At 38.4% G+C, this 27,899-nt stretch overlaps 1 protein-coding gene across 5 annotated transcripts in view; it reads left to right on the top strand.

Annotated features, from left to right (window-relative positions):
* Positions 1-27,899, top strand: part of LOC131683224 (uncharacterized) — a 316,913-nt gene that overhangs the window by 240,424 nt on the left and 48,590 nt on the right. Inside the window, exons 3-4 of one of the 5 annotated variants that reach the window (XM_058965061.1) lie at positions 9,364-9,793; positions 9,869-10,194. The exons of the other annotated variants lie outside the window; for them this stretch is intronic. The gene's annotated coding sequence lies outside the window, so the exon portion shown is untranslated. The remainder of the gene's footprint in view (positions 1-9,363; positions 9,794-9,868; positions 10,195-27,899) is intronic. 5 annotated transcript variants of the gene reach the window in all.

Here is a 27,899-nt window from a genome sequence, read left to right as displayed (position 1 = left end):
GAACCCAGCGCAGGAGTTGTCTATGAATACCGAGTTTGTCCAGCTTCGCTATTGCGATATCATGGTTGATTTTGTCGAAGGCTGCAGATAGATCCATGTAAATAGCATCGGTTTGCAATCCGTCAGCGAATGCATCGAGTACATATGTTGTGAACGAAAAAACGTTGTCGATCGTTTAGGTATTAAACCGTGCTAGTCGTGTTCAATGTAGTGTTTGCAGTGAAAGAAAATAGGATCTAAAATAGAGTAAAAGGAAATTGGATCTAAATTCCCCGATAATTATCAATGTTCGATTTGTCTCCTTTTTGCCTTTCTCAATAGAAAGGTATTGCAATTGCTCTGAAAACCGACTTTTTAACGGAGGCCCGAGTGACATATACCATTCGATTCAGTTCGTCGAGTTCGGCAAATGTCTATGTGTGTATGTATGTGTGTATGTATGTATGTGTGTGTATGTGCGTATGTGTATGTATGTGACCAATAATATCACTCATTTTTCTCAGAGATGGGTGAACCGATTTTAACAAACTTAGTCTCAAATGAAAGGTGCAACGTTCCCATAGGCTGCTATTGAATTGCTAATGAATCCGACTTCCGGCTCCGGAATTACAGGGTGATGAGTACGAACACGCAGAAAATGTCGATTTTAATAAATTCTGCAATGAATGTATAAAGGTGAAATTTTTTCCAAAATATGACCACAACTGCTTCGATTTGTAGTATTAGGTCACTAACATCCATTCAAAGTCTATTTGGCCACATTGGCCATCATCATCGGTTCCGGAAGCCCCGGCGGAAGTATCTAAATTCAGAATAACAGTCACATCGGTTTCTCGGAGATGGCTGGACTGATTCGACTAAGCTTGGCCTCAAATGAAAGGTATTGCATCCCCGTAAATGACTATTTAATTTCATCCCGATCCGACTTCCGGTTCCGGAGTTACAGGTTGTGGCGTGCGATCACATAGCAAATTGTGATTCAAACCGATACTCCGATGAAAGTAAAAAAGGTAAAAATTTCGCTAAAATGTCTCTCAAACAACTTAAATTTGCTGTTCTAGGTCACCGACGGCCCACCAAACTTTCGTTGACTACATTGACCACCATAGACGGTTCCGGAAGTGCCCGGGAAAAGCGGACATCTTTCAAAATTTACGAACTCACATCAGTTTCCCGGAAATGGTTGGGCCGATTTTCACAAACTTAGTCCCAAATGATAGCTATAATATCCCCATAGCTGTCTATAAAATTTCGTACGGATCGCTTATATGGGTCCGGAAATATAGACTAAATCGTCCGGTCACATATCAAATTCCCATATAAGCCGGAACTAAATTTTTTTTTCAAAGGGGGACCTTTTTGCCTTTCTCAATAGAAAGGTATTGCAATTGCTCTGAAAACCGACTTTTTAACGGAGGCCCGGAGGGCCGAGTGACATATACCATTCGATTCAGTTCGTCGAGTTCGGCAAATGTCTATGTGTGTATGTATGTGTGTATGTATGTATGTGTGTGTGTGCGTATGTGTGTGTATGTGACCAAAAATGTCACTCATTTTTATTAGAGATGGCTGAACCGATTTTGACAAACTTAGTCTCAAATGAAAGGTGCAACGTTCCCATAGGCTGCTATTGAATTTCTAATGGATCCGACTTCCGGTTCCGGAATTACAGGGTGATGAGTACGAACACGCAGAAAATGTCGATTTTAATAAATTCTGCACTGAATGTATAAAGGTGAAAATTTTTCCAAAATATGACCACAACTGCTTCGATTTGTAGTATTAGGTCACTAACATCCATTCAAAGTCTATTTGGCCACATGGCCACCATCATCGGTTCTGGAAGCCCCGGCGGAAGTATCTAAATTCAGAATAACAGTCACATCGGTTTCTCAGAGATGGCTGGACTGATTCGACTAAACTTGGCCTCAAATGAAAGGTATTGCGTCCCCGTAAATGACTATTTAATTTCATCCCGATCCGACTTCCGGTTCCGGAGTTACAGGTTGTGGCGTTCGATCACATAGCAAATTGTGATTCAAACCGATACTCCGATGAAAGCAAAAAAGGTAAAAATTTCGCTAAAATGTCTCTCAAACAACTTAAATTTGCTGTTTTAGGTCACCGACGGCCAACCAAACTTTCGTTGACTACATTGACCACCATAGACGGTTCCGGAAGTGCCCGGGAAGGGCGGCCATCTTTCAAAATTTAGGAACTCACATCAGTTTCCCGGAAATGGTTGGGCCGATTTTCACAAACTTAGTCCCAAATGATAGCTATAATATCCCCATAGCTGTCTATAAAATTTCGTACGGATCGCTTATATGGGTCCGGAAATATAGACTAAATCGTCCGGTCACATATGAAATTCCCATATAAGCCGGAACTCAATTTTTTTTCAAAGGGGGACCTTTTTTCAATTCAATATTACCGTGGCTGTTTTTTTCTTTTGCAAAATTTTAGAACTCGAATAATGATTTATTTTCCTGTATATAGTTGTCATGTGATATATAATAATAAAATGTAATATATGCGTTTAAAAGCTTTTAATGAATATAAACAACGCATACATTCTCGTGATTCATGATTGAGAAAGGCACAATTGCACCGCTAGGTGGATTAAAATAGGTTTTTGTGAACTGGAAACATGTGCGCTGCTTTCGAGCAGCAAGGAAATGTTCCAATAGGGAGTGATTGCACGAAGATTCGCCGAAGTGGTTCAGAAGCCCTCCAATGTACTAGGCCCGGGGAACTATAGATGCTTTCAGCTTGAAATTTGCTACAAGAATAGCAACATTATCGACGCGAATTCGTGTGATGGTTCGTCCAAAAGAAGGAGTTTGAAGGATTTTCAATCATTCTAACCAACTTCACGCAATTAGGCGAGGAACAGCCCTCTGATAGGCGGCCATTTTTTCAAGCCAGCATCTCCCTTTGTTAAAATTAAAACAACCTAATGAGTATGGGAGGCACGGGCCTAGAAGCGGCTGGGCCCATCATATGTTAACTACTGTCAATACAATGGGCCCACCATTTGTTGACTACTATGTGTACATCAACATAGTGATGCCATCCCCCCGGTTAGAAATTATCGACTCAGCGCAAAACTTAAATTTTGTGATTTGTTCTCGCATCGATAAAAATATTATATATTCAATTTCATATTAATTTTAATGATCCGCAAATACATTATATAAGGATAGATGTAAATTCATTTTCGGGTCCATTAACTTTTCTTGGATCGGTTTCAAATTTTACAGGTGTTTGTGTTAGGTTAAAAGGAAACTTTTTCAGCCCGGCACTCGTTGATATGGTTATCTTGATTTTTTTTCCTAACAAATCGTGGCCAGGTTAGTCACTAAGTTAGTCTCGGATTCCGATGAGACAAAGTTGAAAAGCAAATTCCATAACTAATCTAGTTATATCAAATATTTCCTCATTGTTCATGTTATTGCCCTATTTTCAGTAAATATATTGATTGTGTCTACTGAATGTTTTGTTTATCATACACATAACCAAGGATGCAAAATGCCTACCTTTTCCACGGCTGTAATTTTTCTGCCTACATTCTCATTTTTCTCTCGATGCTGCTGTCATTCGCTAGTGCAGGTTGCCCAGCGCTGTACGGCTGCCTGTGTGCAAAGGTGTAACATGACAAAAAACTACTGTCCCCAGTACAGCCACCAGACGCGAGCGGTACAGCTTCTCTTTCCTTACTTTACATTTTTTAATATTTTCAATCTTTTTAATATTTTTATTTAAAAATGACGACAAGTGATGCGGCTCATTTACGCCACGGCCGGCATCAACGCTTTTGTGTGCGGACCTCTCCCGTTGACTATGCAGAGAAAAATGTACAAAGCGAGAGAACAAACTTTACTACGCCACACTCTCACCGAGCAGTCGGAGTACAGCAGCAAAACAAAAATGTATTCTACTGCTGTACGGGAAAATGTACTCGGTTAGGCTACCGTTCTGGCAAGAGCTGTAGTGATGCGTCGCTGTAGCGGGCTGTGCCATACAGCAAATGTAAATATACCGAAAAAAATGTAGTTTATCGGTACCGTTGGCATCCCTGCACATAACAGTACATTTTATGTATTTTTGCCTTTCTCATATAGAAAGGATATGCAATCACGCTGAAAACCGACTTTTTAACCGAGGCCCGGAAGGCCGAGCCTCATATACCATTCGACTCAGTTCGTTGAAATTGACAAATGTCTGCATGTGTGTGTGTGTTTTCAAAACTCACTCACTTTTCTCAGAGATGGCAGAGCCGAATCGCTCAAACTTGATTTCAAATGAAAGGTATAACGCTCCCATAAGCTGCTATTGAATTTTTTGCCAATCGGACTTCCGGTTCCGGAGTTACGGGTTGAAGAGTACGATCACCCAGCAAATTCACATATAAAATGGTATCCCCATGATGTCCAAATAATGTAATACATATTAAAAAGGGTGAAGCATAACTCGGATTTGTGGATCTAGGTCACTAATGATCATTCTAAGCAGCTTTGACCACATTGGCCACCTATGACGGTTTTTGATGCCCCCAGGTACTTTCCAAGTTCGTAAGTTAATGTCATACCTTTTTCACAGAGAATTCTTGACCGATTTTTATATTTTTTGGTTTCAAATGAAAGATATAATACTCCCATAGACTACCCTCGGCATGATACTGTACCTTGATGTGGTCCGGGGGCTTTTCCACCAAAGCAGTATTACAGTGATGATATCACATAAACTTGGGATACGATGATTTTCTTTTTAGTTAAGCTACATTGTGATCAATTTTAGTACTTAACTTGGCGACCTTTATTATCCACTGCCATGGTCAAATAATATATAATGTGGGTTTAGGGCCCAATTCTCTCTGCAGGCACCTCATTCCAAACGTACAAACGTGGCCTACGCGATAACAAAAACCTGGTCACAAATACGAACGCCCGCGATCTCGCCAATATTCGAACACCCCGATTGATTAGGTGAATGTTGGAACCTAAGAACCTAAGCTCGCGCAATCATGAATCGGTCGAGTCCGGAAGTCTCCGCCCTTGATCATAGCAGCCCAAATTCATACCTTTAGTTGGACCAATAGAAATAAAAACTAGACAAGACATCCACGTGCGATCGTTGAAGAATGCGCGAACATGCGAATGGCCGCACGCTTATAAAAATGGTGTGTCCACGCGAAGTTACATACTAGCACACGCGACAAAAACGTCCACATACAAACGCTCGAGTCCTTCGCGATCATCCACGCACGACCACACCCACGATCTCGTAAAAAGTATAACACCCTGGTGACTAAGTGAATGGTTTAGCACTTATAAATTAATAATCCCGGTCTCGAGAGTGAACCTCCAAATGCCCGTGTTCGCGCGAAACTACATAAAAATCGAATGCAAAGTCACATACACGCGACAAACAAATATAAAAATGCTTGAGCCCTTCGCGACCATCCACGCAACCTATACTCGCGCTCTTCCAGACATTATAACATCCCGGTGATAATATGAACGTCTCGGCACTTGTATTCACTCAAACGCGGTCTCAAACGTGAACCTACAGTCCCCCGCACTCGCGCATTCATGAGTCGTTCGCGTCCGGAGGTCTCTATCCTCGATTCCAGAAGTCTAGGTCCATGCCTTAATTAAATCAATTAGCTCTACAGTTCCAGTAGGACAACTCTCGAAAAAAATCGGCATATTATTAATACTCAATAACAATACTAACTCTTCTCTTTATTTTTTTTATTAATTTTCGGTCTCATGCGTTATATTCTTGTGATGACCTTTGCGAGCTCACACATCCAAGAAGAGCAACATTGCGGCCCACAATGATTCTTCTCTGCCATCGGACGTCGCCAGGTTTTAGAACAATGGAGATGTATTCTCATACTCGATGGAATCAGATAAGTAGGAACGATCAACAAACTGCTAGTAGTATATTACACATTTCTTGTTTTGAAGTATAAAATGTTATTCGTATTAAAATATTATTTACAGGCTCCACACATATCTCAACACACACAAATACACAAATGCTTGACAGGTGACTGGGCCAAGTGCATTCACTCGTAGGATCTATCATTTCGATGATCGCCTCGATTCTACGAAACCAGTGCACAAGTAAGCTGACATAAGCTAGTCTCATCTGGTGAATGCATGTAACCTGGAAACCCCAGACACGACAGGACGAGACGGACAGACTGGACTCGATGGGGCCTAGTTCAGAGTTTTTGAGCATTCTTCAATGCACGGTTATTGGCCTAAAAAAAGAAACATTCGGCATGTTATTTTTCATTTTATTACTGTATCTTGAGTTGGGTTCATACTGATATTCATAAGCACAGTCAATTGCATATTCTCCCATATACATTCACATCCAAAACGTGCAAACGCCCCTAACTTTCGCGATAACACAAACCTGGTCAAAAACGCGAACTTACATTACAATTTCAATCATCCACACACACCTACGCTCGCAATTTCGCCAACACCCCTTTACTTAAGTGAACTTTTCAGCACCTATAACTTTACAACCGCGGTCTCAAGCATTAACCCACCACTCGCGCGATCATAGACTGGCTACGTTCGGAATTCTCTACTCTCGATCAGCCTAGACTCATGCCTTCAGTTGGACCGATTCACTGGACAACACGTTTCTCTACCATACACTGAAAATTACATTACAAGAATACACGTGAATGTGCGAATGGCAACACGGATCTAAAATCGGATTTATGCACGCAAAGTTGGAGACACGCTGGCATTCATATGCTCGAGCCTTTAGCGATCACACTATTACACAATTACTAAACGCCCACGCTAACCCAGACAGATATGCACTCCTGGACTCGAACGCTAAAAACCACACCTTCCACGCATACACCACCCAGGACTGAACATTAGATTCATACATACAAAGCAACAAGTAATAATTACAGGTATTCGTCTGGCAACCGGGGGAAGTACATCTCAAACGCAGAACTTATCATTTCAATGATGGCCTTGGATCTGCGTTGCCTGTGTTCAAGGCACCATAGCTTTGTCCGTCAGGTCAAGGATGTATGAAACCCGTTAGCCACCACCCTCGGCCCTAGCTGCCCATAAAGGGATAAAAAAAAAATGAAAGATATAATACTCCCATAGACTGTCATTGAATTTTATTCATATCTGACATTTGGTTCCTGAGTTACAGGATGGTTCTTGCGGCCACATAAGAATTTCCCATATAAACCGGTACAATCGTAATACTTCAAAGATTAAAAATCCATTTCTATTTGCACAGGTCACACCATTTCTATTTGCAAGTATATATCACTGATGGCCAATCAAAGATTCTTTGAATATATTGTCCACTATCGACAGTTCCGGAATTCTCGGGTTCTGTACCTATTCCAAAATTAGTCACATCAATTACTCGGTAATGGCTGAACCGATTTTCATAAACCAAATCTCAAAGGGGCGTTTAATATGCGGTTGGGGTGTTGCATACTCCATCAACTCTCTCAGAACTTTCCCTCACACCATCTCTTCCTGCATAACCCCCCTCCCCCCTCTTTCTCTCCCCTTTAACCTACATTCTCTTCTTCTGCCATATACATTTTTAGTGAATTTTGTCCTATAGCCATATATTAAAAGTGAATTTGGAGTAGCTGAGCTCAAATTTGATATCGAAAAGATCGGATCAATTCATCTTATAGTGGTAAATTGATTTTGGCACGCATTTTATTATATAAGTTTTGCCAATAGTTGACAAATACGAATGAGAACATAAACTATCCTATTTCATTATCGTCAATTGGGTTCTTGCGGATTAGATTTCAAAGTACTTTAGTCAACTGTAACATATTTTTACTACAAATTTTTTATCAAATGATAGAATCTAGCGACATTCTTACTATGACTTTCAGCTATCAACTCGGTATCGTTTGTTGATTTTAATCAACGATTTTATGTAGGCTAGTGTCAATTCGGTTGATTTCGTAACTGTGTTTTTGATTTAGATAGGGTGTTGAGCCCATTTTCGTTATGTTTCTATTGTCACCCTACCCATTTGAAGCCGTTGGCTAGAACAGTGTCTGCCATCTTTGTTCAACGCATTGAGTCAAAAGGAAGCGCAACAATAGGGGCACTCGATTCGAGTTTTTGTTGCGCCCAAACACGAGAATTTCACTGTTTTCAGCGCATTTGTGTTGTGTTGTTCTTAACAACGAAGCAAAGCTGTTGATGTCAATTTTTAGGCATTCCATTGATTGTAGGCCGAGAAATTAATGAATTAGTGAGGTACCCTGCTTAGTATGGTGAAAATAGGCACTTTACCCTATAATACTTATCTTTAGAAAAAGCGCATCTTTTATAATCTAGCCAAATATTAAAAGACACCTTTCCACAAATTATTTGCTACACACTTGATTTGAATTACTGGATACAGTAAAATTTTGCTGGGGCCGGTAATCAATTCAGTAACACATTTCGGATACCGAGCTCTCCGCAATCCGTTCTCTCCAAACGTCAAAAAATACTGGTCAGTCAGCAGTTTCCTCTGCAAATGGTGACTTGATAGATGGTTTGCTCTACCTGTTTTTAAATTTTTGACGAGGGTCGGTAATGTTGGTACAATTTTGTTGAGCAATCAGTCAGTATTTTACTGTATAATGTTTATGTACCGAAAATTCCAGAAGTGCTGATAAATTCAGTGAAAAATATTGCGGGTTTCAACAAATTATTCGAAAAATTACTGAAAATTGCTAAAAAATGAAAACTTTACCGCAATTGTTTAAACAATTTGCTGACAGCTCTGTAAAAATATCACTTTACTGTTCAAGTCGTCAACAGCTGGGACGGGACCTGCGGATTCGTGTTTTCTTATTCCTTCTTTTTGATTGTTATATCTTACTTCTTCCATTCACACACACACACACACACACACACACACACACACACACACACACACTAATACTTGATGTAGTTCAAGAAATGGTATGACTTTTTTAAAGAACAAACAAGAATTGAACTTTCAATTTTTTCGTGAATCCATTATCATGAAGTGCAAGGTAGAAAATTGCGGTCGTAGTAAAGCGAAAAATCCGGAGATAACTTTACACCATTTTCCGGTGAATCCCGATTTGAGAGAACAGTGGGAGAAATTCACAAGAATTGAACATTTTGAAATTAATGAAACCACTATCATCTCCACTATCATTATTGATCTAATGATTAATTTATAGATATATTTGAATTTTTTCTCAATTTCAAATAGAATACTCCCCATATTAATCACTCTGAGGACAGCCGGTTCAATCTGACATTTGAGTGCTGGATCAATTTGACACGCGTTTTTTTCTTTCCGCAGGTCCCGTCCCAGGTCAACAGATATTACTCTCCGCAAAACAGATCTATCTTTTGTAGTACTACGATATGAATGTAAATAATATCGAGCGGCCCCTCGAATAACTGGTCCGCTCAGCATGGGTAAAAGCTTTTGTAATTTCTCCCGAAATGTAAATGAGAGTGAGTGGTTGGTTGGAGTTCCTTCGAATGAACTGTCACTGTACTTTTGGCGGGTGGTCGCGACGCAGGCGTCGCCCCGCTTTGAGATAACCCTTTCTGCGACCTTTAACCGCAGAATAAGCTATAGTGGAGGGGAAACTATTTGTCTCTGGGTTTTGAAAGCCATTCGGCAGCACCCGGGATTTGGTGGTAGAGGATCGAGGTCTGGGGATATTCAAAAGAAATTGAAGCCGTATACAAAAAGGCTTCGGGGAAACTTGCGTAATTTTAAGGTAAGGTGCAAATGGTGGCCAGTGCAACGCGTGCCCTAATTCCAACTTGTCGTTGGATGCGTGTTTTTCGTGCAGGTTTGAAGCTGCAGCATCCCGTCACACCGATCATCATCCATCATCAACCGCTTCTGACCCCGCCATCTAGCTACAAAGTTCCCGGTTAACCATCCGGAAGAGCGACGACCGTCAAATTCGCGCTAGCTAGGGAGCAGCGTCGTTGCCAGCATACGTCCAGTTGCTGGGCACCGACTATCGATCAACCCACGTGGGAAACATGTAATGCAGTGACCTCCATCAGGTCAGACTCTGCCAGCAAACGACCGGGCAAATCGTTTGTGGCAACCGGATCAGCATCTCCAGCGGACAGGATCTTCGAGCGACCCACGTAAAACCATGGTAGTGTGAGTACTCATTTCCTTTTTTGACATGCGCATGATCAATTTTGTTTAAACCCGCAAATGCCGGTTCAGTGAGCTAAGTGACAGCGTTTTCGTGACAAGCTCAAAAAGCCCGGGTTCGAATCCCGATTATCAGTTTTTTTGTTCGGCGGTTATATTTTTCCCACCCCGTGAAAATCCTAGGTCAGCGATGAAATCGCTGTATTACACGCAAACACGCCGACTGTATATGCACGCACCGTAAGTTGAGCCACTCATTTTCGGATGAACACCAGGTTAGGTAGTTAGATTTTTGATATGCTTGGGGAAGGGAGAGAGACAGGATAGGCAGTGACCATGTTGGTTAGCGCGCTGCGACGAAATTAGCTAGCAAGTTGGAAGGCCTGGGTTCGAGACCCGCCACCTTTCCTAAATCGGCCACGATTGGGGACCTTGTGTTTGAGTAGATCTTTGCCCGTGATGATAAAAAGCGTTAGAGCTAATCAATTATACCGGTCTGAGGCCTTCTTTGTATACTGTTTTGATTTCTAGCGAATGTTTTCAGACTGGTAATCAAGGTACCTGAGTCCAGTTGGACCATTCTGGAGCCAGAACTCAGAAACAAATGGTACCCGCCCATAGGAGGGGTCTCAATAGCTGGGCAAACCGAACAAGGCGAATGGTCTCCTTCGGGAGTGGCGCTGAACTCATCCGCTAAATATTGATTTAGGCTCCGGCTCCAACTGTCTCGGGTTACACTTTGTCACACACGGCCATAGCGAACTAATCCCACCGTTTGATCACATTGTTTCTTCAAATTGATGTTCTTTGTGTGTTTCAAACAACTCGAATAATTTAAAATCATATTCGGTTTTGTTCTGTTTGTTTCCATTTCTGGACAGCCAGTTTATAAATGAAGCAAATGAGTTATTTTAAATCTTCGATCTTTTCCTAATACACTAGTGATAACACTATTTGTTTTTTGTATGGAACTGTCACCTTCAGATTCGTCCAAATCTGAAAAAATCAGATCCGTCAAGATATCGAAAATATATTTTTTAGCTAATTATCAGCTAATAATTATTGCTGAAATAGTACTATTAATGTTAGAAGTATGATTCTAAACAGCATCCCCTGCCCTTTTGCTCAGTAAGGGGAATGGGCGCGTTGTGTCAGGTTGGTCGAGGCACAATTCGATTGTGAGTCAGTGAATGCATGACGCACAAAAGAGCCTGAGCCGATTGCAATTACTGTCAGGGATCAATCGAAAACTTAGAAATGGAAACATGTACGTCATTAAAATCGGTTCAGTTTACATAGTTACAATTCGCCAACAAGTTGGGTCACTAAACTATAATATAATATATTTAAACGCAGTGTATTTATCACCATGTTCCTGTTTCATGTCCGTTGAACCATTCTAAGTGGCCAACATAAATTTATTTATTCGTAACACTCACCTTTTTCCTTTCTGTATTGTTTTAGTTATTTTTTTTTCTTCTCTGGAGAAGCGGACAAGATTTACTAAAGCTTAATTATGTGCAAAAACTCATGCATAGGATTATCAAGAGTGAACAAAAAGATGATAGCTCTCAGTATATCGCTGATCGAGAATCTACAACCATATGTACACATAATACTGGCACCTCAAGCAACATTCGATTCCTCGATTCCACAATGCTGAGAAATAAGCTCTGAAAATATTTAATATTTACTGCTTGTTAATGTCGCACAATTCAACGCACCCACCGGAAGGCTAAGTAAGAAAGATCTGCTGATATCTCTTTTATCCTTGGAGATTCGGAAACATTTAATGAAACTAAGAAACACATACATATATGCACACATGAATATAAGCAAAAACAAAGGAAAAGAAATATACAAGTGCACTAACGCCGGAGACTCCTGAATGCACTGAAACAAACAAAAAAGGGTAGAGTACAAAGGATAAGAAAAAATAACCCATGAAATCGTGGACACAATGAGCTTACTAACAAAAAAGGACTAAGAAAGAAGAAAGAACGAAGGGAAAGTACCAACTGACCCATGACAGGCAGAGAACGCCGACATAACCGGGGATTAAGGTAATATCAAATGTGCTAATCCATTCGTACCTTACAGAGAAAGAAGGTGAAATTTAAAATCTAAAATAGCATCCATACTCTCAAAAGAACAAGGAATGATGATAAAAAATAGGCGGTAAATATTAGCGTAAAGGTAAATTAAGGAAACGGAAAGGTAAGAATGAAAGAACCAATGATAATAATAATGATACCAAACAATACCAAATGACATTCTTTATATTGAAAAAAGGTGTTTAAATGGCGCCCATGCGCTAATTCGTCCTAGTTTAAAATTTGGGTTGAGGGGGGCACGCATTTTTGGCTTAGGGCAGAAATGGCGATCAGACCGGATCTACACCAAAAATGTACTATAAGGAAGTATGATTCTAAACAGCATCATCTGGAATATAACCAAACATGCTTACCATGTTCTTGAACATCTATTACGAAAAAAATATTTTTACAGCTAAACTAAAAAGGCAACCGTTTAGCGAAGCTACAACCAGAAAAAAGATTTCACAAACAGTACTACTTTCAGTAGTTGATATTTCAAATCAATCGACCCATCAAATACGCCATTACGAAGCAAATCTACTCTGGAATACCCATTGACTGAATTTCATTCGGATCTACGTTTTGATTCCGGAGTTACTGCGGTTACATAGGAATTTAAACCGGAACAATGTACCGGGCATATTCCAGAACTAAAGTCACATCGGATTCGGCGATGACTGAACCCAATTTCACCAACTAGGCTTCTCTCATATCCTCTTTTACAGTTATAATCCCTTTCCCCTCCCACTGCATTCCAAATTATGTTAACGCGAAGACAACATTAACCTCATGTTGATTTCTCCAATTAAATATTATATTTTTTATTCCAAGGACGTCATCTTCAACATGTTGCTCATTAGGTTCGTGGCAGTCGTGCCCTTGTAAATATGTGCAACGTGTAATAAGAATGTAATAGGCATTTTCACAATTATATTGAATATAACTTGCTATTGAATAAATGATAAAGGCACAATTACACCATTAGGTGGATTAAAACAGGTTTTTGTCTATCATCATGTGTATCATATCTTACAAAGCATTCACCACATTTTTTAACCATCATATATATATATATATATATATATATATATATATATATATATATATATATATATATATATATATATATATATATATATATATATATATATATATATATATATATATATATATATATATATATATATATATATATATATATATATATATATATATATATATATATATATATATATATATATATATATATATATATATATATATATATATATATATATATATATATATATATATATATATATATATATATATATATATATATATATATATATATATATATATATATATATATATATATATATATATATATATATATATATATATATATATATATATATATATATATATATATATATATATATATATATATATATATATATATATATATATATATATATATATATATATATATATATATATATATATATATATATATATTCCTAAATTTATACGAAATGCGAAGTTCTTTCAATCATACGGTCCTACAGCTCCCTCAACCTATGGCCATTCCGGCACCGGTTCCGGATGGAATCAAATGAGGACAGTTGACGTCTTTTTGACCACCAATATGGTGGCTTCCGGTTACCCCGAAATAATCAAAAACCACCATCAATATGAGTGTTATATGAAAAGGGGATGATCAGCAAAAACCGAAAGTTGATAATTGACGCCATTTTTAAAACCAAGATGGCGGTTTCCGGTTACTAAAAAAAAAACTTTCATCAATATGGGTATCATTTGAAAGGGGTTTGTCAGTAGATGACAGAAATTGATTTTTGATGCCATTTTTAAAACCAAGTTGGCGGTTTCCGGTTACTACAAAACAGTGAAAACTATCATCACTAAGGGGAAGGTCAGTATTTTTGGCGCCATTACGAAAACTAATATAGCGGCTTCCGGTTACCATAAAACGGGTCAAACCATCATCAATATGGGAGTCATTTGAAAGGGAGTGGTAAGTAGATGTGGTGGTGATTTTACTAACACCTATTGTAGTAGCAAGCATAGCACTGAGCAGTCCATACACGACAATGTGTTTAAGCTTTTCTCACTGACCATAGTCAGCATTTTACTGCATGAAGCGGCAAAAAGGAATTGGATGGTCGGCAAGTAACTTCGCCTATACGTACCACGGAAGTGTTCGAGAATCAACTTCCATTAACAAGGTAATATAAGCTAATCGCAAAGTAAGCCATTGTAATAAAAGGTAGTCCCAACAGGTGGAGAGAAACGCCCGCCCAATATCCACGAAATTTCAGCAATAGGAAGCTGGTTACTCCACTCTTCCTGTCCAAATCGTTTCAACCAGGTGCCATTGATGGTTTGCTCCAATTCCCATATATATATATATATATATATATATATATATATATATATATATATATATATATATATATATATATATATATATATATATATATATATATATATATATATATATATATATATATATATATATATATATATATATATATATATATATATATATATATCTATATATATATATATATATATATATATATATATATATATATATATATATATATATATATATATATATATATATATATATATATATATATATATATATATATATATATATATATATATATATATATATATATATATATATATATATATATATATATATATATATATATATATATATATATATTTATGCAAAATTTGCCACAAAAAAAATTTTTGCCCGCATATTTTTTTTCTCGGTTTAGTAGTCAAAAATATTCGACACGTATTTTTTATTTCAACATAGTAGGCGAGACTTTCGAGATTTTTTGTGTTTAATTTCACCATTTGAAAAAAACCTACTTTTTTCAATCGCTCATACTGTCAAAAGTAAAGAAGGTACCAAAAAGTGCCCAAAACATGAAATGTGCGCCTTTTTTATAGCTTTCGGATGAAGTACATAAATACTTACTCAACGTATTGGTTTCATGGAAAATATTTAATAGTTTTAAACATATCGATTTTTTTCAAACTTGGACATGATTTTTCTTTCTTTTTTTATTGGATGAAATAGGAAAATCGTTTTTCTTGATGCCATAAAAATTTGGGAGTGGGTAATTAAATACTTACGGAGATATGAATTTTTCAATAGCGCCTTGCGCGCGAAAAACATACCGCCACGCACTTCGCTCGTACTCAGGTTTGACTGTATGAGATTTTACACACTACCGCGTTGTGTAAAACACACTTGCAATTAACTTCATTATTTATTAGAAATAAATAAAAATAAACAATAATAATTATTCAACGGTTTGACTTGATTTTTTTATGAGGATGCATAAGTCGATGAACCACGTAAAACTGAATAAAAAAAAATTCTCTCATTATTTTTAAGAAAAATGAATAAATTTTACATAAAAATATCAGATTTTTCTGATTTTATAAGGCTATTCTATATTCCAAAATTCAAGCCATTTTATATTTTTTTTGTTAATCGAGTAAATAATAGTCCAAATTTTAAAAATCTTATTGAATTTCCTGTTTCAGTCAATTTTATAAAGAGTTATCATATTCGCCGAGGCGCTCCTCGACGTGGAAATGGTTAGACGTCTACTCTTGGAACGCTTGTGTGGTTCTGTGTGACTGCAATTTTTTCTCGTACATAATGAATGTATAAATAAACCTTAACATTACAAAAGCGGTCCATTGTTGCCTTACCTTCAAAATCGTAAACCAAAATCACTTTCGGTTTAAGTACTTTACATCAGACGCCCCCTAAAGGAAAACATACACAGCTAATGCGTTATGTTTGTTTTAGATTATTATTGTTTTATACTCAATGTTGTAGTTGATTTTATAATATAAAACAATTGGGAATATCTTTGTATGAGATAATTTTTAAAATGATTAAAATATGATATTTGTATTCTGGCGATAAATGATTGCTGAAGAGAGATTCTTGCAGTTACGCAAAAATTTTTGAACGAATGCTTTTCAAGTTTCTGGCGCTTTTTCAATCTTGTTTTCAGTTTAGTTACCTATCGTTTCTACGTCGTACTCTTAACTCCATTCTTTTTGAAAACCTTGAATGTTTGCATTTATTTTTCTGATGGTGTTCGTCAACATTTTAAAAATGTGAAACGTTGTACTAATTTTTTTCACCACAAATCTGACTGCATTCACCCCACACAGTGACATTTTCGCACAAAAGCCCATGGAAAAGGTGCTTGCGACGAAGCCATTATTTGTCGAGCCAGTTTACAAATGATCAATGATGATCAAATGTGGACCGCAACTGAGTCGTACGATGTGGCAAGGAAAGCTGCTTTGTCACGCAATGTTTCAAGTTCAAATCTCAGAATAACATAGGAAACGTGCCAATCGAACCAATTTATTCTGATGCAAGAGCAGAGAAAAATCCACAGAATCTTTTCGAAAAATGCCATACCTGGACCACAATCATTTCACCAGGGCCTTGCCTCTAACGCTTATTTTTTGGCTCATTTTGGATTCGCCAATAAGTAACTCACGGTCCCTCGAAATGTCAAACGCAACTATGACGTTTTACTGTCATCATAAATACGGGCACTCATTTTTCTATCGACGACAGGTATCTAAGAAAAATAAATAATAAACGTATCTAAGGACAAAACGAACGAGCTGAAAATAAACGAAACTTTTAAAGTTTTCTGGGAATATGAAAAGGAAATTTGGAAGCTTGAATAGTTTTGGTGTGTGGTAAAGCCGGTTCTATAAGCCATATTTTACATTACCACTTTTGCTTTCCCTCATTTCACAGCAAACTCCGAGGGAATCGATTACGAGTGGGAGCTCATTGTTGCTACCATCCTTTTCAAGCATACGGATGGCGATTCGTGAAATGCACTGTATTGCTAGCAGATCAAATGGAAGAGTCCCTGCCTCTGCTATGATCGATCGGATCGGGCTTGTAACAAAAGCGCTGGACGCATAACAGATTGTGCGATTATACACTGGTGCAAGAATCTGAAGGGGCGCCTGTCCTCCTCGGCTTACCAAACCAACTCCATATAGCAGTTTCGATGTAACGATAGCCGATCCGAATTGTAGTAGCCTTTTTCGGTTACCACGCCGGAGATTTGCTCCGATTGTCTTTAGAATGCGGAGTCGAGATTCACACGATTTCTTTGTCGCCATGCAGTGAGCTTTCAATGGAATACTGGCACTATGAATAACAAAATTCTTGGAATTGCATCAGCAGGCTATATCTCATGGTTTTGGAACCATTTGGTGATTTGACCCCGGAACGAAAATTTTGGAGCGGGTTCTCGTGGGGCTGTAAACGGCTATTCCGAGGTCAATTTGCCATATGGTCGGTACCAATAAATAACAGATTCCTGAGACAAGGCGTTTTGACACCCATGTTGCTAGGATATAATTGAAATTTACCAATCATACCTTAGTACTGGAACATTTCTTCGAAAAATCCGGATTACCAAGAACCAGATACATTCATTTATCAATTTCACAGAATCAAAAAGCGGACGACTTCCTGAATCCAAAACACCCAAAAGTCCACATCGGCCTGTTAAAGATATTTTTTTGTTGGAAACATAATGGTTAAGAACATTCCAGTCAAATCCATCCGGAATTTGAGCCGAAATCGGTTGTATCATTTGAGCCAGAGTGCTGGCCAAAACCATTCGAAATCCCGGGTCATTTTACAGGTGTTTAACTGGGACGCTGAATCTACATCGGGACAAGTTGGAATGATTTAGTACCAAGCCTCATATAAAGCTATATAACAAATTTTAGTTATCTTTGAGTAAAAGTGATATTGGTTGCAATGACTCGCGGAGGGTGTGTATTGAAAGAAAAAAAAACGCTGGAAGGAATTGAAATTTACAATTGAAACATTACTTTCTCTCGGAATATACTTGATCTGAATAATTTAACATATGTCAAAGTTTGAGACTAAATTAAAGACATTAGAAGTAAAATAAAGGACGCATCCAAAAAGCTTCACTTCATATTCATTGACAGATATGCGACTTTCGATGACGTACAGCCTTCATAAACATCAAAATATCGTAAGTCTTTATCGAAATAAGCCTATCTCTTCATACAAGTAAAGTGTAACTGGGATTAAAATGCTTGAATTACGCACTAAACCTTTGAAATACAATAAAAGGAATTGGATTTATGAAAAGATCTATACACCACATTAAAATGCCAATGGTAAGCATTTAATTACAATGAATAAAGAAATAAATGGAATACATTAACTCGCCTTAAAATATAAAAAAACTGCACTATACTCGTAGATGGTACCATTCGCATTGATTTGATGCTTACGATGCAATTACTTCCGATTTCGTCAGGGTGATAATTTTGCTGGTACTTTACTGGATGAGCATTGAGAAACTTGGGGTAGCTAGGGATGTAAAATTTATAAATTTTATGAGACCACAATTTCTTACTAATTTACATGAAAACTAAAATGAATACCAGATGCGAGATACATTCGTTCCTAATTGAGAGATTGAATCTTTGCTCGGAACGCCTTCGGGAACGCTTTGAGCGATTTTTGGGCATCTAAAACAGGACGATACGGACGGTTATCGGTGCTGTAATTCGTACTGTTTGGTCACTTCGGGCGCGTTTATTGGCAGAGGAAAATCGTTGGCAGCAATATCCAATGTTGAAAAGTGCTTGATGTAGTAGTGCAGAAAATCTAGGCCTGCAGGAAACAGGCAATCGATTCCGATCGTAGATAGAATCTACGCAGAAGTCAATTAAATAGGATTGGATTGATAATATTAAATTAAAATTTTAGATTACTAATGTCGTTTTTGCTTGAAGCGAAACTGAGTCAGTTTCTAACCCCAACTGCTGTCAAAATGTATGAACTTACAGCGGTTGGGGTTAGAACCTGACTCAGTTTCGGGGTCAAGCAAAAACGCCATAAGAATAAATCTAGAGAAAATTTTCAATAGGACGTAAGTAACAACTATAACTCTTTAGGGTATTTCTCTTCTGTTCATTACTCGGCCATTAAAACATTTACTACTCTACTCTTTGCATAATATTCTAGTAAAAACCGTCGACTTTCGATATGTACTGGAAAATTAGTGCAAAGCGTTTTTTTCCATACGTTTATTTGACACGGCATTTGCAAAAGCTTTTTACGCCAGTTTCTTTTTTTACATAGCTACATTTTACATAATTTGTCTAAAACTAACACTGAAATCACTTTATTGTTTGCTTTTTTCCTTACATTGTTATATTTCATAATGATCTAGTATTTTCGGGTGCATTTATTTACTTTTTTTCTGTTATTGTCTAAATTTAAAAACTGAATATTCTAGGACACTTTAATTGGTGAATGATTAGCCTTGGATGAGAGTATGAGGAGATGAATTTAATTAAATTTTAACAGGCGCTGTTTTTAGAAAATGATAGATAAGTTCCATGTATAGAGGATCGCGATACGCCAGGATGTCTCTAACAGGAACATGGATTGGTCTTCCTCGGACTTGTAAAGAATCTACTAATTGTGATCTGGCTTCACGATATTCAGTGCAGGACCAAACAACATGCTCAATGTCATGGTAACCCTCTCCACAAGCACAATGATTACCCTCAGCGAGCCCAATACGACGGAGATGCGCATCTAAAGTATAATGATTGGACATGAGCCTTGACAGCACACGGATGAAGTCCCGACTTACATCCAATCCTTTGAACCATGCCTTCGTTGATACTTTAGGGATAATTGAGTGTAGCCATCGTCCCATATCTCCAATGTCCCAAGATGTTTGCCAACTAGCAAGTGTCCTCTGTCGAGAAGCGCTATAAAATTCATTGTAAGCGATGGGTCTTTCATATATTTCACCATCTAGTGCACCAATCTTGGCTAAATTATCAGCTTTCTCATTTCCCGCAATAGAGCAATGGGTGGGGAGCCACACTAGGGTAAATTTATAACATTTTCTTGTTAGGTTACTCAGAGATTCTCGTATCTTCCCCAAAAAGAATGGATCTTAATTATCAATCCTCTTTGAGCGTAGAGCTTCAATTGTGCTGAGACTATCAGTGAGGATAACGTAATGGTTCGGGGGTAAAGTATTAATTATTTGCAAACTATAGTGAACTGCTGCTAGTTCCGCTATATAAACAGAGGCGGGTTCTGCAAGTTTGAGAGAAATTGAAAAAATATTGTTGAAAACACCGAAACCAGTGGCCTCACTGATTCGTGACCCATCAGTGTAAAACATTTTAAGGCAGTCTATGTGTTGATATTTACTTGTGAATATTTTAGGGATCTCCCGCGAGCGTAGATGATCCGGAATTCCACGAATCTCTGCTTGCATGGACGTGTCGAAGAATAAAGTAGATTCAGGAGTATCTAGTATATTGACGTATGTGGGAACATTCCTAGCAGGCGTTATTACTTGTGACATGTGATTGAAATACACTGTCATGAATCTGGTTTGGGGTTGAAGCTCAACAAGTCTTTCAAAATTTTCAATTACCAGTGGGTTCATAACCTCACATCGAATAAGTAAACGAGAGGAGAGATCCCAGAATCGGTCTTTTAAAGGAAGAACTCCCGCTAGTACTTCAAGACTCATCGTATGGGTCGACTGCATGCAACCTAGGGCAATTCGTAAACAACGATACTGTATTTGTTCCAGTTTAATAATGTGAGTGTTCGCAGCTGAACGGAAACAGATGCACCCATATTCCATTACTGAAAGTATTGTTGTTTGATACAATCTTATCATGTCACTTGGATGAGAACCCCACCATGATCCAGTTATTGTTCGCAGAAAATTTATCCTTTGTTGGCATTTCGTTATTAGATACCTAATGTGGCCTCCCCAGGTGTCTTTAGAATCGAACCAAATTCCAAGGTATTTAAAAGTCAGGACTTGGGCTATCGTTCTACCAACCAACTGAAGCTGAAGCTGAGCTGGATCACGCTTCCTTGAGAAAACGACCAACTCTGTTTTCTCCGTAGAGAAATCGATGCCCAGCTTTAAAGCCCAAATTGATAAATTATCCAAGCTATCTTGCAATGGTTGTTGTAAATTTATAGCTTTTGGTCCTGTGGCAGAAACCACCCCATCATCTGCAAGGTGTCTTAGAGTGCATGGGCTAACAATACAATTATCAATGTCATTCACGTAAAAATTATAGAGAAGGGGGCTTAGACAAGAGCCTGAGTGTCGCCAAATCGCCATATGAAAAATGCATGCGCTTTTCTGACAATAAATTGTATAAATAATTATTTAATATCGGTGAAAGACCACATTGATGTAGCTTCTCCGAGAGAACATCAATGGAGACTGAGTCGAATGCTCCTTTTATGTCTAAGAACACAGACGCCATTTGTTCTTTTTTTGCGTAAGCGAGTTGGATTTCTGACGAAAGTAGCGCCAGGCAATCATTCGTTCCCTTTCCTCTCCGAAAACCAAACTGGATATCTGAGAGCAAGCCGTTCGTCTCAACCAAATTGTCGAGACGTCGTAGGATAATTTTTTCCAACAATTTCCTGATGCAGGATAGCATTGCAATCGGTTGATACGAGTTATGATCGGAAGCTGGTTTTCCCGGTTTTGGAATGGCGATAACTCTCACTTGTCTCCAGTCACGCGGGACAATATTCTGCTCAAGAAACTTGTTGAATAAATGCAACAAGCGTCTTTTTGCTAGGTCAGGCAGATTCTTCACCAAGTTGAATTTAATTCTGTCTAGTCCCGGAGCATTATTGTTGCATGAGAGGAGTGCAATTGAAAATTCCATCATTGTCAAAGGCGAATCTATGAAATCGTTACTTGTGGGAGCATCGCGAATGATTTTCTGCGCAGGAGCAGAATCCTGACAAATTTTCTTGGCAAAATTAAATATCCAACGATTCGAAAAATCTTCGCTTTCATTAGTCACGTTTCGATTCCTCATTCTCCTAGCTGAGTTCCAAAGAGTACTCATTGATGTTTCTCTTGACAAGCCATCAACGAAGCGTCTCCAATAACTAGACTTTTTGGCACGACGTATACTGTCAAATTTTTTTTGCAAAATGAAATAATTTTCAAAGTTCTCACGTATACCCCCTTTCTGTTTCATAATTTCTTTGTAGACAACTTTTAATGTAGAATACATTTAAGGTTTCAATATAGGGGTCCCGTTTCAAAATATCGGCTGCGGCGCCGCGTCAGATTTTGAACGTTAATAACTTTTATCATACTTAACAGAATGATTTGATTTTTAGACCAATTTGTTGCAAATATGTTCCTCTATGCTGTATTAAAATTTGAAGTATGTATAACATGTACTAATAACAAAAAAAATGTGTTTTGAAAAATCTTTCGAAAACGACTCGGAAAAGTGAAAATTTTCAGCCCATCCCGCACAGAGCCGTCGTTATGGTAGACCAACCGAACAATAAAATAATGAAAAGTTTATATATAGGTCCATTACATGTTTGTTCGTATGGTTATTCGCATTGGGTTGCTTGACGAGAGCACTTGGTGGGGGAAAGACGGCATATTCCTTTGGTTAGGCCATTAGAAGCCGGACGGAAAGGAAAGGCTCATGCACGGCACGAGAACGAGCGAGAAAGCGATAGTAGTGCATATTAGCGCGATTATATAAATATCTGTCGGTCGGTTTTTCTCATCATTCGTATTCGTTCAAGCACTAGCAAGCAGCCAGTCCACCGAAGAAAAGCAGTCGGCGATGACGACGGCGGAAAAAGTGCCCCAGCTACTGGTGACTCATCGCAACCCGATCAGGAACTGTCGCCCTGCAAGAATTTCGCCCCAACTAAAGGGCAACAGAGTAGGCTATCGTTCCAGCGTCTGGGTCGTGAGATTGTGCAGGACTGCAAAGTCGAGCTACGCTTACAAAGCTCAGTCGTAATGATGCCCCGAGAAGCCAACGATGCCTACTTGGTCGGTTTGTTCGAGAATGCAAAATAGTGCTTTCTAGCTCACCGTGTCCGCGGGGAGTGCGTCTGAATTATGCTCCCGCAATAAAACAATAAACGGTTCTTTACAGGACCAATTAATTGTGTTCTAATAAGAGTTAAACTGAAATTTACATTTTATGGTGTATAACAAATAATTTTCAGAAAGCAATATAAGAAATACGATGTGTGGAAAGAAAGAAAGAGAATTTAAATTATCCTCTCGCTCGTTTTCGTGCACTGCTTTTCCATTCCTTTCTGCTGCTACTACCATCATAACTAAAACGAATGTGCGTGTTCCCCCACCATCTCATGACCAGTGTTGCCACAATTGCATGTCGCTATTACAATTTGAATTATTTTATTGATCCTCTCTAGTATTGATAAAATATAGAACGTGCAAAGTACACTAGTCGCATGCTTTTATTCGAACTTTTTGGCAGCCTCCGTTGATTAACTGCATAAATCGATTTGTTTGTGCAGCTCCTTGCTAGTAGCAAACTAAATAGCCTTTATCAGCGCTAACAAATAACACGAAAGAATTTAAATTTGTGAAAATCTTTTCCTTCCTTCTTTTCAAATCTGCAACATTCTTTGAAAATATTGTTTGAATGTTGTTATTGAAAAACTGAACATGCAAGTTTGCTAGCATTGGCCACTAGATTGAAGGCGATGGAAAGACAGAATATTCGTTTTGGTTATGCTAGTATTGGTAGCCGAACGGAAAGGAAAGGCGCAGGAATGGCACGAAAACGAGCGAGAGAGCGATAGTAGTGCTTTCTCGTATATGAATATTGGTCGTTCGGTTTTTCTCATCATTCGTATTCGTTCAAGCACTAGCAAGCAGCCAGTCCACCGAAGGAAAGCAGTTGGCAATAGCGACGGACGGAAAAAGTGCCCCAGCTACTGGTGACTCATCGGAACTGTCGCCCTGCAAGAATTTCGCCCCAACTAAAGGGCAACAGAGTAGGCTATCGTTCCAGCGACTGGGTCGTGAGATTGTGCAGGACTGCAAAGTCGAGCTACGCTTACAAAGCTCAGTCGTAATGATGCCCCGAGAAGCCAACGATGCCTACTTGGTCGGTTTGTTCGAGAATGCAAAATAGTGCTTTCTAGCTCACCGTGTCCGCGGGGAGTGCGTCTGAATTATGCTCCCGCAATAAAACAATAAACGGTTCTTTACAGGACCAATTAATTGTGTTCTAATAAGAGTTAAACTGAAATTTACATTTTATGGTGTATAACAAATAATTTTCAGAAAGCAATATAAGAAATACGATGTGTGGAAAGAAAGAAAGAGAATTTAAATTATCCTCTCGCTCGTTTTCGTGCACTGCTTTTCCATTCCTTTCTGCTACTACTACCATCATAACTAAAACGAATGTGCGTGTTCCCCCACCATCTCATGGCCAGTGTTGCCACAACTGCATGTCGCTATAACAATTTGAATTATTTTATTGATCCTCTCTAGTATTGATAAAATATAGAACATGCAAAGTACACTAGTCGCATGCTTTTATTCGAACTTTTTGGCAGCCTCCGTTGATTAACTGCATAAATCGATTTGTTTGTGCAGCTCCTTGCTAGTAGCAAACTAAATAGCCTTTATCAGCGCTAACAAATAAAACAAAAGAATTTAAATTTGTGAAAATCTTCTCCTTCCTTCTTTTCAAATCTGCAACATTCTTTGAAAATATTGTTGGAATGTTGTTATTGAAAAACTGAACATGCAAGTTTGCTAGCACTGGCCACTAGATTGAAGGCGATGGAAAGACAGAATATTCGTTTTGGTTATGCTAGTATTGGTAGCCGAACGGAAAGGAAAGGCACAGGAATGGCACGAAAACGAGCGGGAGAGCGATAGTAGTGCTTTCTTGTGTTTTCATATATGAATATTGGTCGGTCGGTTTTTCTCATCATTCGTATTCGTTCAAGCACTAGCAAGCAGCCAGTCCACCGGAGGAGAGCAGTTGGCGATGATGACGGTCCGCAAAAGTGCCCCAGCTACTGGTGGCCCATCGCAACCAACTACCGATCAGGAACTGTCGCCATGCTAGTATTTCGCCCCAACTAAAGGGCAACGGAGCAACTAATCCGCTGGCTAACATTCCAGCGTCTGGTTCGTAAGGTTGTGTATTACTTCAAAGTCGAGCTACGCTTACAAAACTCAGCCGTAATGAAGCCACTGATGCCTACTTGGTCGGTTTGTGGGAGTGGGCGTAAATTACAATAAAAGCAACGGTTCTTTTCAGGACCAATCAATTGTGTTCTAGTGAGAGTTAAACTGAAACTTTTATTTTAAGGTGTGTAGCAAATTTTCAACAAGCAACATAATACGTTGGGTGGAAAGAAGTAGCTTGCACAAGGAACAAAAATTTAAATTATCCTCTCGCTCGTTTCGTGCACTGCTTTTCCATTCCTTTCTACTGTTATTATCAGTATTACCAAAACGAATGTGTTGTTGCATGTGTTCAAGAGAAACGTTGAAGTCGCATGCTTCTATTCAAGCTTTTTGGCAGCCCCCGTGAACTAACTGCATTAAATGATTTTTTGTGCAGCTCCGTGCTAGTAGCAAACAAAATGGCCCTACCAGTGTCTGATTCGTGAGATTGTGCAGGATTTCAAAGTCGAGCTAAGCTTATAAAGTTCAGCCGTAATGGTACCCGAAGAAGCCAGTCTTGTCGTTTTGTTCGAGGCTACAAAACAGTTCGCCAGGCACGTAACTATCATGCCAAAAATATCCAACGATCCAGCGCATCACCATCAACACCAACGCCGATACCAAAGGTTCTTTTCAGAACCACCATTATTACCATAGAGAATTATTTGAAAATTTCCCATTCAAACGTGATTCTGTTGAATATTATTAGATTTAAATTAACGTCTCGAATTGAAATCACGACGCTCCGGTTATGTGACAGACATTACCCACCCATCTTTTTTTATTGTGACCACGACACCCCATTTCAATATTTCTGAATGAACAGAAGGTCGAGTTTGGAAAGTTTGTAACTTTCATTGTACTTAACCAAATTACACAATGTTCGCACTAATGATTCAGAAATATGATCAGGAATCTTCTGTTAGATTTGTAAGTATGTATAATTTACATGAATAAAGAAAAATTGATTTTCAGGAATCAATTATTATCTGTTCTTCCATTGGCCAGTACTACGCGACTTCCTCATGCTAACAATTAATTTCATCGTTAGCCATCTCCCTCACCAAGGCCAACAACGCCAACAAAACCGGTCCTTTTCAGGACCACCATCATTTTTGTAAAGAATAATTTGAAATATTCCTCGCCCAAATCAGCTTTTGTCCGAAAATCCTAATGAGTATCAACATATTTGAAGAACGTGTTCCTTATGTATTCTACATCTCTCCGGTTATGTCGCAGACATTACCCACCCATCTTTTTTAGCTTCATATGCATCAGAGCACTCTTTGTCCCACCAAGGATTAGGGGGGCGTCTATTTATTGTCATTCCAGGATTGCATATCGTTTGGGCTTGTTCTGCTGCTTCAATAATTAAACCCGCTAAAAATTCATATTCTTCGGCAGGGGGTAGCTCTTCTGTCGAAGCAAGAGAAGTGGAAATTAATGTTTCGTATGTTTTCCAATCAATATTTCGTGTTAAGTCGTAAGGAACATTGATTGAATTCGTAAGGCCTAACTCACTGTTAATTGAAACAACGATTGGCAAATGATCGCTACCGTGAGGATCAGGTACAACCTTCCACGTGCAATCTAACCGAAGTGATGTCGAGCACAGAGATAGATCTAATGCACTTGGACGTGCAGGAGGTCTGGGGATGCGTGTTGTTTCGCCAGCATTTAAAACTGTCATATTAAATTCGTCATAAACATTGTATATCAAAGAGGATCGATTATCATTGTAGAGGGAACCCCACAACACTCCGTGCGAGTTGAAGTGTCCCAGTATCAGATGCGGAGCAGCCATGGATTCCACTACCTCAAAAATTTGACGTTGTCCAATTTGAACTTTGGGCGGTATATATATAGAAGCGATAGACATGTCTTTGCCTTTAATATTCGTTTGGACTGCTACAGCCTCAATGCCAGCAATCATGGGGATGGTAATTCTATAGAAAGAATAGCACTTTTTAATTCCTAGAAGCACTCCTCCATGCGGGGTGTCTCGGTCTAGGCGAATAATGTTGAAATCATTTAAGTTGAAATTTATGTTTGAAGTAAGCCATGTTTCACATAGAGCAAAAGCATCGCATTTTAAATTATGCAGTAAAATTTTTAAGGAATCAATTTTTGGTATGATACTTCTGCAATTCCACTGTAAAACAGTGATGGAGTCTTTCACCTTAGGAGTTGAATTAACCATTGAAGGATATAATTGCTGCAAGGATGGGCCATTGAGCAATCAGCTGCTCTAAAAATGTTCTAATTGTTGGGAGGAAAGCTGAAAGTATACACTTTAGTGGTTCAGAAATATTGAATGCTTTAAAAATCCAATCAACAATTTCAGAAAATTTCAATAATCCTACCCCCGGCTGAGGCTCAGAGGAAGTCGAAATTTTATTATTTCCAGTAATGGTGTTCTGTTTGGATTGTACGTTTCCAAAACCGGGCGGAATTGATTTCGGTTTTGAATCGGAAT

This window comes from Topomyia yanbarensis, chromosome 2 (genome assembly GCF_030247195.1).
Source record: "Topomyia yanbarensis strain Yona2022 chromosome 2, ASM3024719v1, whole genome shotgun sequence".
NCBI classification, from domain to species: Eukaryota; Metazoa; Arthropoda; class Insecta; order Diptera; family Culicidae; genus Topomyia; species Topomyia yanbarensis.
The sequence above is the reverse complement of the archived record's forward strand: the minus strand, read 5'-3'. Positions and strand labels throughout refer to the sequence as shown.